General features: G+C 35.0%; 1 long non-coding RNA gene across 1 annotated transcript; it reads right to left on the reverse strand.

Moving 5' to 3' along the window:
* Positions 1–1,252: 1,252 nt before the first annotated feature.
* On the reverse strand, positions 1,253–1,609 carry LOC113280839. Its single transcript, XR_003325761.1, has 3 exons — positions 1,591–1,609; positions 1,428–1,472; positions 1,253–1,315 (listed from the first exon to the last, which is right to left on the reverse strand). It is a non-coding gene; the product is annotated as an uncharacterized LOC113280839 (long non-coding RNA).
* Between the last annotated feature and the right edge of the window lie 8,508 nt (positions 1,610–10,117).

Below are 10,117 nucleotides of genomic sequence, written 5' to 3' on the forward strand. Positions count from 1 at the left end.
ACAATATATAACAAAACAAAAAGGGAATAGTAATATGAAATCATACACATTATACCTAAAACAATATCTGTGTTCATCTAAAGGAAAGTGATAGTCAACACCCTCCAAGATTCCCTTTTGCTTGTCTGAGATGAAACAGATACGCACACCATCTTCATCTACCAGAGGCTTCAAATCTCCAAGGAAAATCTTCCAATTTTCTATGGTTTCATTCCTACACACCATTATACCTAGCATAACTAAGCCATTCTGAACATCCAGACCTGATTGCATATAAAAAGTGAATTATAATCCAAAATGACATATAAATTGAATTACAAGAATGTATAAGTGAAGAAAAAGAAGAATTTACCTGTTGCACATAGCATCACACCACCAAACTTTCCATTCAAGTGACAAGCATCCAATCCAATGACCCTTCTACAGCCAGCCTTCCACCCCTTTATTGCAGGAGCAAATGATATGGTTAAAGAAAGGAACGTATTGTCTAGAGTGTCATATGAGAAAGAACAATGGCTTCCTGGGTTTCTCCTCTGCATACAACATAGTAGAATTAATAACTAACAAGAATGACAAAATGAATATTATTTGCAAAAACAACTAACAAGAAAAAATAATGTCAGAGATAAGAGTAACATTACCTTAACCATTTCACAAAAGTTAGGAACTTGTTGGTAACTCTTCTCATAACTCCTATATAGCTTCTCCAACACCATAACCCTTGCCCTCCATGCAGTATGGTATGCAATGGTGACCTTTGTGTCCCTTTTAAATTGTGCTGCTAAGTCATATGGACAAGGTATTTCTGCATCACAACCTGTCTCCCTTCTTTTTTCCATGTACCAATCAGCTACATAAGGAGGAATTGCACTTCTGTTGTACCCATCTCCACGACCTTGGTTGTTGTGTTCTATATTATACCCTCTGAGTGTAAAGGTGTCTCCTTCACCTTTTCGCTTGATGCCATATATAAAGAACTTACATTCCGTCTTCTCACAATTAACACATACTGCTCTTTGTTGCTTATTATCACATTTATTCCATACAAATTCATGTCCATTCATTACACAGAAATGCCTAACATGTTTCTTAAATTCATTTTTATCTACATATTTGGTACCAACTACAAGTTTAGTAGGATTAAATTCCTCACCTATCTCCTCTTGGAACAAGTCTTCCTCTTCTTCTTTCCTAAAGTGCTCTGCATATTCTTTCTCAAACTCTGCTGTGGGACAGGTCTCATTAGCTTGAGGTCCATTAAACTGGTGAGTTGCATTACATTCAGGCCCACCTGGTTTAGCTTGTTCTTGTCCACCTAACAAACAAACAAACAAATCCTACCAGTCAATACCTTCATCTTAACTTGTTTTGAAAATACAATAACTAACAATAATGAACTGAAACAAATTAAACAAGCATATCATTACCTTCATCTTCTCCATCAGAACTCACTATATCCCCATAATGATCCTCTGAAACAACACACAAAACAACCATACAAAATTCATTTTTCAGATACTTGAGATACTATAACAAACACAAAACAAAAACAAAACAAACAATCAAATACCCAAGAAAAGAGAACATTACCTTCATTGTCATTATCAACATCCACCTCACCAAAGTTAGGATCATCAAAATTATCTGCCAAGCCACCATCCGCAGCCTTTTTCAAAAATTCCTCATAGTCCTTTGCATGTTGTTCTTCATTATCATACCCACGGTTGAAGTTTTCTAAATCCTGCTCAGGGTGACACTCATCAGGTTCTTCATTTGGAAGTTGTACAACATACTGATCATCCTCAACAACGCTTGCTGCCTGTGTTGATTCAAACCAAAAGTCATGATTAAATGTTTCAAATTGTTCTTCAGGTATGTTGTCAGCTACACTAGACTGTGTTTTTTGTGTAAATTGAGGAACATATACTTCTTTTTTATCTAAGTCAATGAATAACTTCTTGTTTGCTGCCTGACATTGGTTCTTCTTCTTAGATAGTCTAGGACTTGTTCTTATAGGAATTTGCTTGGTTTTGCTCACTGGTTTCTTTGGTGTTGAATACTTTGTTGGTGTCAAATACTTGTGTGGAATAGCTACCTCTGTTAACCCTTCTGAATACTCATGTGGAATGATAACTTGCATATGCAGTGTAGTCCAATTCTCATGTACTTCTGCATTATCCCAAAACCTCCAAAATTCTTCTTCAGTAAGCAATGAATCTGGTAAACATGGGTCACTATACCATATTAAATCCACTTCCTCATTAGGCTGCAATCTAATTAGGGGCTTGATCTTTTCTTTCAATTGAAGGAGACCCATATCTGTTCTAGCCAACCCTTTGAATTCAAAACTCATCACAGTGTTCACAACCTTCACCTTTATGTCTCTCTTAGCATAATTGTCTTCAACTTCATTTCTACGCCAAATGTACATAAACAGTGTTAGTTCAAATTCAAACATTCATATACAGAAACACATACACATATAATATTCCACAAAAATGAGAGATTCATGTGTTAGAAATTTACATATAGATTCATGTTCAAAAATGAGAGATTCCACAAAAATGAAATAGCAATCACTGGTTGCTTCTATAACATTATAATTTATTCCACAAGCCATATACATAAAGACATTTTCATTTGCAGATTATTCACTGGCAGTTTCTATAACAATTTTTGCACGTTTCATTGGAGTAATAGCAACAGTAATCAAAAAATAAACCCTAAATCCATACATCTACTGTCATACACACAACACCATTTAATCGAAAAAAATACATACAATAACAGTTTTTAAATTAAACAGAACACCCTATAATCAAAAACATGTACAGAAAACCCATAAATCAATAATAGTTTCAAAATCGTAAAAAAAATTACCCTAGAAATAAACCCTAAATCTGTATTTCACTCGATAATCATGAACTCTAACAGAAGACTCAAAATCGAAAAAAAAATTAAAAACCCTAAATAATCATAACAATTTACATAATACCCAAAATTGAAAAACAAATTAACGGAAACCCTACATCACTATCATACACGAATACCCTATTTCATGAAATAGAAGAAAACCCTTTCTTTTCCAAAATCGAAAAAAAAATGAAAACCCTAAATCTCTGTGTACAAGAAAACATTGGTGTTGCTAACCTTTCTTTCCCTAACCTTTCCTTTTCTTTTTCTGGTTTCTTCTTCTCCTTCTTCTTTCCACGCCTTAGATTCACCATCTTTACTGGTCCTTGAAACAGAGAGAAAAGAGAGACACGAGGGAAGAAGATGAGAGAAAAGAGATTAGGTCGACCCTTCCTTCTTCTTTCCCCCTTCTTAGTTTTTTCTTTAATCTCACACCGTCCATTTTCTCATCTCGTTAAGATGTACGGTTAACATTAGCCCACATGTTAAGATTAACGGTCCAAATATCACACACGTGTTGGCGGAGAAAAACATAAATACTACACGTGTTGGCGGAGGTTACAAATACACTAAATTCGAACCCTTGATTTTCAAGGAGATCTCCTTTGCCCAGATGTGTGCCTGAGATCTTTGCACGTGGTACACGTATACGTGGCACTATTTTCTCAGACGATTTAAACACGTGGCGTAAATTTCTCACGATAAATTGACCATTGACGAGAAATTGACTGCCTATATTTGTAAATGTGAAAAAAACGGGGATACATAGTTAAATCGGGTGTAAATATAAGGGTACATCTGTTTATAACCCTTATAAAATCTTATATGTGAAAATCATTATTAAAATACGCATGGTTGCTAACGGGGAATCAGATCCTAGTTAGCAATTCGCCGAACAATTAATCGTGAATTATTGCGAACTGGTACAGGACCGAACTATACGCGCACAATTAAAACTCCGATCCTGGATAATGAGGAAATGATGGTGAAGTGATTTGAACCTTGGACGTCTCACGTGCAAGATACCGCTCCAACCACCTTTCCAAGCATCTGTTTTGTTTAATGCTGGATATTTTTCAAATATAATGCATTAAAACATAGAATTCCTTCACCCCGCATAGGACCACATGTTAAATGTTATTTTTCCTTCCAATAACGTATACATATATGCAAATATTAGTCATTTTAAGATGAATACTTATTATTTATTATGTATATACCGAATTTTGCTTACCGAATTCATATCTCTAAAACGAATTATACACGTACGTATACCGTTCCGAACTATAGCCGAATCACAAACCGTTGACCGATATTTTGATCGAATTTGATTCATACATATCCGAATAATATGTTGGGTGCAATAATCAAAACAAAGAAAAATAAGCAAAAGTTATTGATACTTAGCTCCTTTGTAATGGCAGTGATGGATTTGACGAAACGAGCGAGCTTCCCATATCTCCACAACGGCCACAAGGCAAAACTTTGAAAAAACAGAGTGAATCACGTGTTCAACACGATGCCCTTAAGACATTAGCGCCCGGCTACACTCAAGAGTGATGTTATAGCCCTCACAGGACGGATATCTCCGGGATAAAATATCCTACTACACCTACTACTAGCATATGTAGTAGATGCTCAACCTGAGCTTGACAACTATGAAAAAACCCTTAAGGAAAATCGCGAACGTTAAATAAATCACTATAAAATATTTTCCCTTGAGAGTCTCTCTAAAAAATAGAGAATCCCCTTTCCCATAGATTTTACAAAAGTAGTGAAATTCTTTATATAATGAAATAATACAACTTAAAAAGATGAACTCCCCGATGTGGGACTAAAAAGCTTATATAGTCTCTTAAAACAACTAAAAAGTCGAAACTCCATGGTATGGGACTAATAAGTTTTTTATTCACAAAAGAAAACAATAAATTATATTTTTTATTAAAACTTTAAAAATCATATTTTATTAATCGTTTTCCAACAATCCCCCACAGGAATGAAAACTCAATAAAACACGAAAAACACAAATAGATCTTGGTAAATCAACAACCCAATCTCACGAGCCGAACTAGCTGAAAAGACAAACAGATCGTGCATGTTGAAGTCATACTAGCCATTCCAACGTCATCTCCCTCACACAACAGTTTGTTGACCACAGGGTCATACTATGGATAGCATAAATCATATAGTATAGAGAGATTTCATCTTTACTTCCTCACAAGTGAGACTAAAGGTTCCTTTCACCAAACTGAAAAGGCATGAACTAGTGAACCCTTAGTGACCCTTAGGTCCTAAGTTACAGTAATACCAAAACCATCAAAACGAAAATCACATAAAAAACGCAGGAAACACCATTTTAGGCAGAGGTGTCCATGAGGTCTTGAACCTTTTCTTAGTGAGATATTACTGGGATTACTTGCTAGAGACAATGAAGTATGTATTGAACTGCTATCATTTGATGTAATTCGCGATAACAACCACAGATGATATATCCAAGGTTGCTGCCAAGATCGTGTCGTTTTGTCCAATTTGGCCCTGGACATATCCTGTTTCTCAGAATGCTCTAGAGAATCAAAGCTCATATTCTCATAGGAAGCGGCCCCACTTCCTCATTCAGATATGTGAGTTTCCATAAAGAGTGTTACTGCTACACTCCACTTCAATCTTAAACTGAAACTATAGAACTCATTAAGACTTCTTAAAAGTCATCTTTCACATGCAGTCACACTATCACGTCTACACCATAGGGAAGGGACAGAGAATGAAATTCTCTGATAGTGTTTTCCTTTACCCACCACAAATTAGTTGTCTCATTCGAAACCTTGACCTTGGGATCTCCAGTCAGCAAGGTTGAGTATCCTTCATGGCAAGTTTAATTTATGATCTTAAGCCCCATCCCCCTCGATGCATTTTTAACTATCTCTTTGTACAAGCCTTTCGTCAAAGGTTGTACGATATTCTCCTTGGACTTTATCCAATCAATGGAAATAACGCCAATCGAAATTAGTTATTTTTAGATTTAGCTATTATAGCTTGGCTAACACAATGTATAGATATAGCTGGCACATGCCTATGCCAGAGAGGAATGTCTTCTAAAAAACATCTTAAGCACTCATCCCTCTCTTGTACTTTATCTAACGCAATACTCTCAGATTCCATAATGAATTGAGCAATATATGTCTGTTTGGAAATCATCCAAAAAACAAACCCTCCTTCTAGAGTGAAAAGATATTCACTCGCAGACTTAGACTCCTATGAGTCAAATATCCAGTTCGCATCATAAAGTCCCTCAAGGACATCAAGATACCTTTCATAAATCAAACAAAAGGTCATAGAGTATTTTAGGTACCATAATACTCTACTCAGTGCAAATGAATGCTCTTTCTTTGGACTACAATTATATATACTTAACTTACTCACAACATAGGCAATGTCTGGACTCTTACAATTTATTAAATTCATCAGACATCCTATAATCCTTGAGTATTCAAGTTAAAATACTTCATTACCCTTATTTCTCTTGAGTCTACAAGAAGAATCATACGGAGTAAAAGAAGTCTTACAATCAGACTGATTGTATGTCTTAAGAACAAATTCAACATAATGAGAACGACTAAGACTAAAGGTTAGATTATCTTCTAATCCTTATCCTGAAGATTACATCAATAGGGCCTAAGTTTCTCAAGTCAACGTTCTCATTCAGCGCATGTTTTCAGTGGAATTAATCACATCTATGTTTGTATCAAGCATAAGCATATCATCAACATACAAGCATACAATCACACAGGCATCCTTAACAAGTTACTTGTAAATATACTTGTCAGATTCATTAACTTAAATCCACTACTCATTATCACATGATCAAATTTTCCATGTCACTGTTTACATGCTTATTTGACCCTTACAAATATTTGTTCAACTTACAAACTTTTTCTTCACAACCTTTCACCACAAAGTCCTCAGGTTGGTCTATGTAAATTTATTTATCTGATTCACGGTTTTAGCAAAGCTATATTAACATCCAATGGCAATTAACATCTCAACGGAAGTAATTCTCGTCACAGGTGAATAAGAATCAAGGAAATATAATCCTTCTTTTAGTTTATAGCCTTCAGCTACCAACTTAGCCTAATATTTTTCCACAGTTCCATCTACCAAACGTTTCCTATTAAGAATCATTTACATCTCATGGTCTTACTCCCTAGAGGTAAAGTAGCAATCTCCCAAGTCTGGTTCCGACGGACTGAGTCCATTTCACTAAATGAAGCTTTTTACCAGAATGGGGTTTTAGTAGATGTCAAGGCTTCTTTACATGTTTGGGGCTCAAAATAAGCTAGGCATGTTATGAAGTCAGCTTCATAAGAAGTCTCAGTTCTAATTTGGTTACTTCTCTTAGGCTCAACCTCAACCTCAACTTCATCTTCCTTTAAGATAAGTTCTGACTATTTGAAAATAAATCTAGGGGATCAACAACACATCTTTAATGAGATACAGGTTTAAGAATAAACATGTTCAAAGAACTCAACATCCCTAGATTTCGTAATAATATTCACACCAAAGTCAAAAAAATCACACCAATGTCTGGAAAAAACAGAACACACAACCAAAAATCTATATATAGAAGTATGCTTAGCATACCTTATATGAAGACAAAATCAACATTTTTGGTTTCTATCTAGTTCTTTTAGGAAGAGTAATGACAATTTTAGTCAAACACCTCCACACTTTGACGCATTCATAAGAAGGTCATCTACCTTTCCATAAACATATGGAGTTTTATCTGACCCTTTAAAGGTTACTCTATTCAGGATATAACAAAATTAGAGGACGACCTTCCCCCATAATTTGGCGGTTAATCCTTAATCAACATGGCATAAATCATCTCCTTAATGGTTCTTTTCTTACGTTCAACTATACCATTAGACTATGGTGAATAAGGAGGAGGGATCTCAGGAATAATGTCATTTAACAAGTAAAGTTCTCCTATACTTTCCATCACGTTCAGACCTATCCCCTTTACAGGTAACATATACTTCGCTTTCAATTTCAAGTTTATACTCTTAAGGATTCTAAGGCATCATCCTTACCCCTAAGTAAGTATACAAGATAGTACCCCGTACAATCATCTATGAAAGTTATAAACCGCCTTAGTTTGGGTGGATTTCATGTCAACTAGGTCTAACTGAATTAATTCTAAGGGTTTAGAATTACTCTGTACAATTTTGCTAAAAGGTTTTACAGCATATTTTGATTCTACGAAGATTGAACTTTTGTATTTTCAATATCCGAACTAAATTTGGGTATGCAGCCTGCGCTAGCCAGTTTAAGCATTGACTTATAAGTTGACGGTTCCAAGTCTACCACACAAAACATTCAATCATACAAAGAAAGCACAAGAATCAACTATGTTCACTTCATCAATTTCTCTGTTAAGCTTATATAGACCCAAAGTCATATAATTATTGCTCAAAAAATCACTGTCTAGTTACAACAAGTTTTCCAGATTCAATTAAAATCTTAAATCTTTTACCATCTACAACATAACAAGATACAAGATTCTTGCATATGCTCGGAACATGAAAACTTCATTCAATGTGAGAATATTACAAATATGAGCTTCTGCTCGACCTTTTCCTTTTATGCAACCTCTGTCGCAGATGAGTTACTCATAAAGAGTTTCTCGACATCCCCTATCCTCTAATAGGAGGTGAACGGGTCTCCATTTCAACAAACATTCTTGGTGGCTCCAGAGTCCACCTACTGGTCACTCACATTGGTTATTAAAATAACTTCCGATATCATGCCACTGAACTCGTTCTAGTTTGTTTCAACTAAATTAGCATTAACTTTCTACTTATTAAAGTTTTTATGTTGTCAACAATTTACTTCCGTGTGGCCAGGAATTTTACAAACATAACAATCACCCTTAGTTAAATTAATGTCGGATTCAGTTTTACGAAACATACCTTTCTTATGAAGACTATGCTTAGAATTGTTTGATGTTCTCACCTTTGTCATCTTTGGAAGACTTGTGTTCATCCACGCGCGCCTGTTAGCCATGTCCCTTTTCAATTTCGTGTCACAATCCTCGTTTATACTCTGACCACGAACACAGTAATTTCCCAATCACCTAATACACCACATGTCACAAACCTTAGTTACGAATCCGAAAATAAAATATGAGTTTTGAAGATAAGAACTAGATCTACAAACTTCGTTTGAATCACCATATCAAAAAACTCATGGTTACCCCATAAAAACTACTTTAGCTAACAACAAATTTCTGCTCGTCATAATTTTTCAGAAACGTTTCTCTGTTTTGTAAAATATCAAAAAACTACTTTTACAACTCCAAAAAATCTGAAACTTTATGTGGATAACTATCAAGATGTCTACTACATCATGTCAATAGGGTTCAACGAATTTCCTTTTAGGTTAGGAGATAAACTCGAAACTCTACAGCTGACCAAAAAATCATTTTTTCGTTTTTTTCACTCCACAATTAACATCCATGATTATTACAAATTCTAATGTCTTAAGATTGTTGGTTGCAATAATCAAAACAAAGAAAAATCAAATAAGCAAAAGTTATTGATACTTAGATCCTTTGTAATGGAAGTGATGGATTTGACGAAACGAGCGAGCTTCCCATATCTCCACAACAACAACAAGGCAAAACTTTGAAAAAACAGAGTGAGTCACGTGTTCAACACGCTGCCCTTAAGACATTAGCACCCGGTTACACTCAAGAGTGATGCTATAGCTCTCACAGGACGAATATCTCCAGGATAAAACACCCTACTACACCTACTACTAGCATATGTAGTAGATGCTCAACTTGAGTTTGGCAACTACGAAAAAACCCTTAAGGAAAATCGCGAACGTTAAAGAAATCACTATAAAATATTTTCTCTTGGGGGTCTCTTTAAAAAATAGAGAATCCCCGTTCCCATAGATTTTACAAAAGTAGTGAAATTCTTTATATAATGAAATAATACAACTTAAAAAGATGAACTCCCTGATGTGGGACTAAAAAGCTTATATAGCCTCTTAAAACAACTAAAAAGTGGAAACTCCACGGTGTGAGACTAATAAGTTTTTCATTCACAAAAGAAAACAATAAATCATAATTTTTATTAAAACTTTAATAATCATATTTTATTAATCATTTTCCAACATAATACACGTACGTTTGCCGTTCCGT

This window comes from Papaver somniferum, chromosome 5 (assembly GCF_003573695.1).
Source record: "Papaver somniferum cultivar HN1 chromosome 5, ASM357369v1, whole genome shotgun sequence".
In the NCBI taxonomy this organism is placed as follows: Eukaryota; Viridiplantae; Streptophyta; class Magnoliopsida; order Ranunculales; family Papaveraceae; genus Papaver; species Papaver somniferum.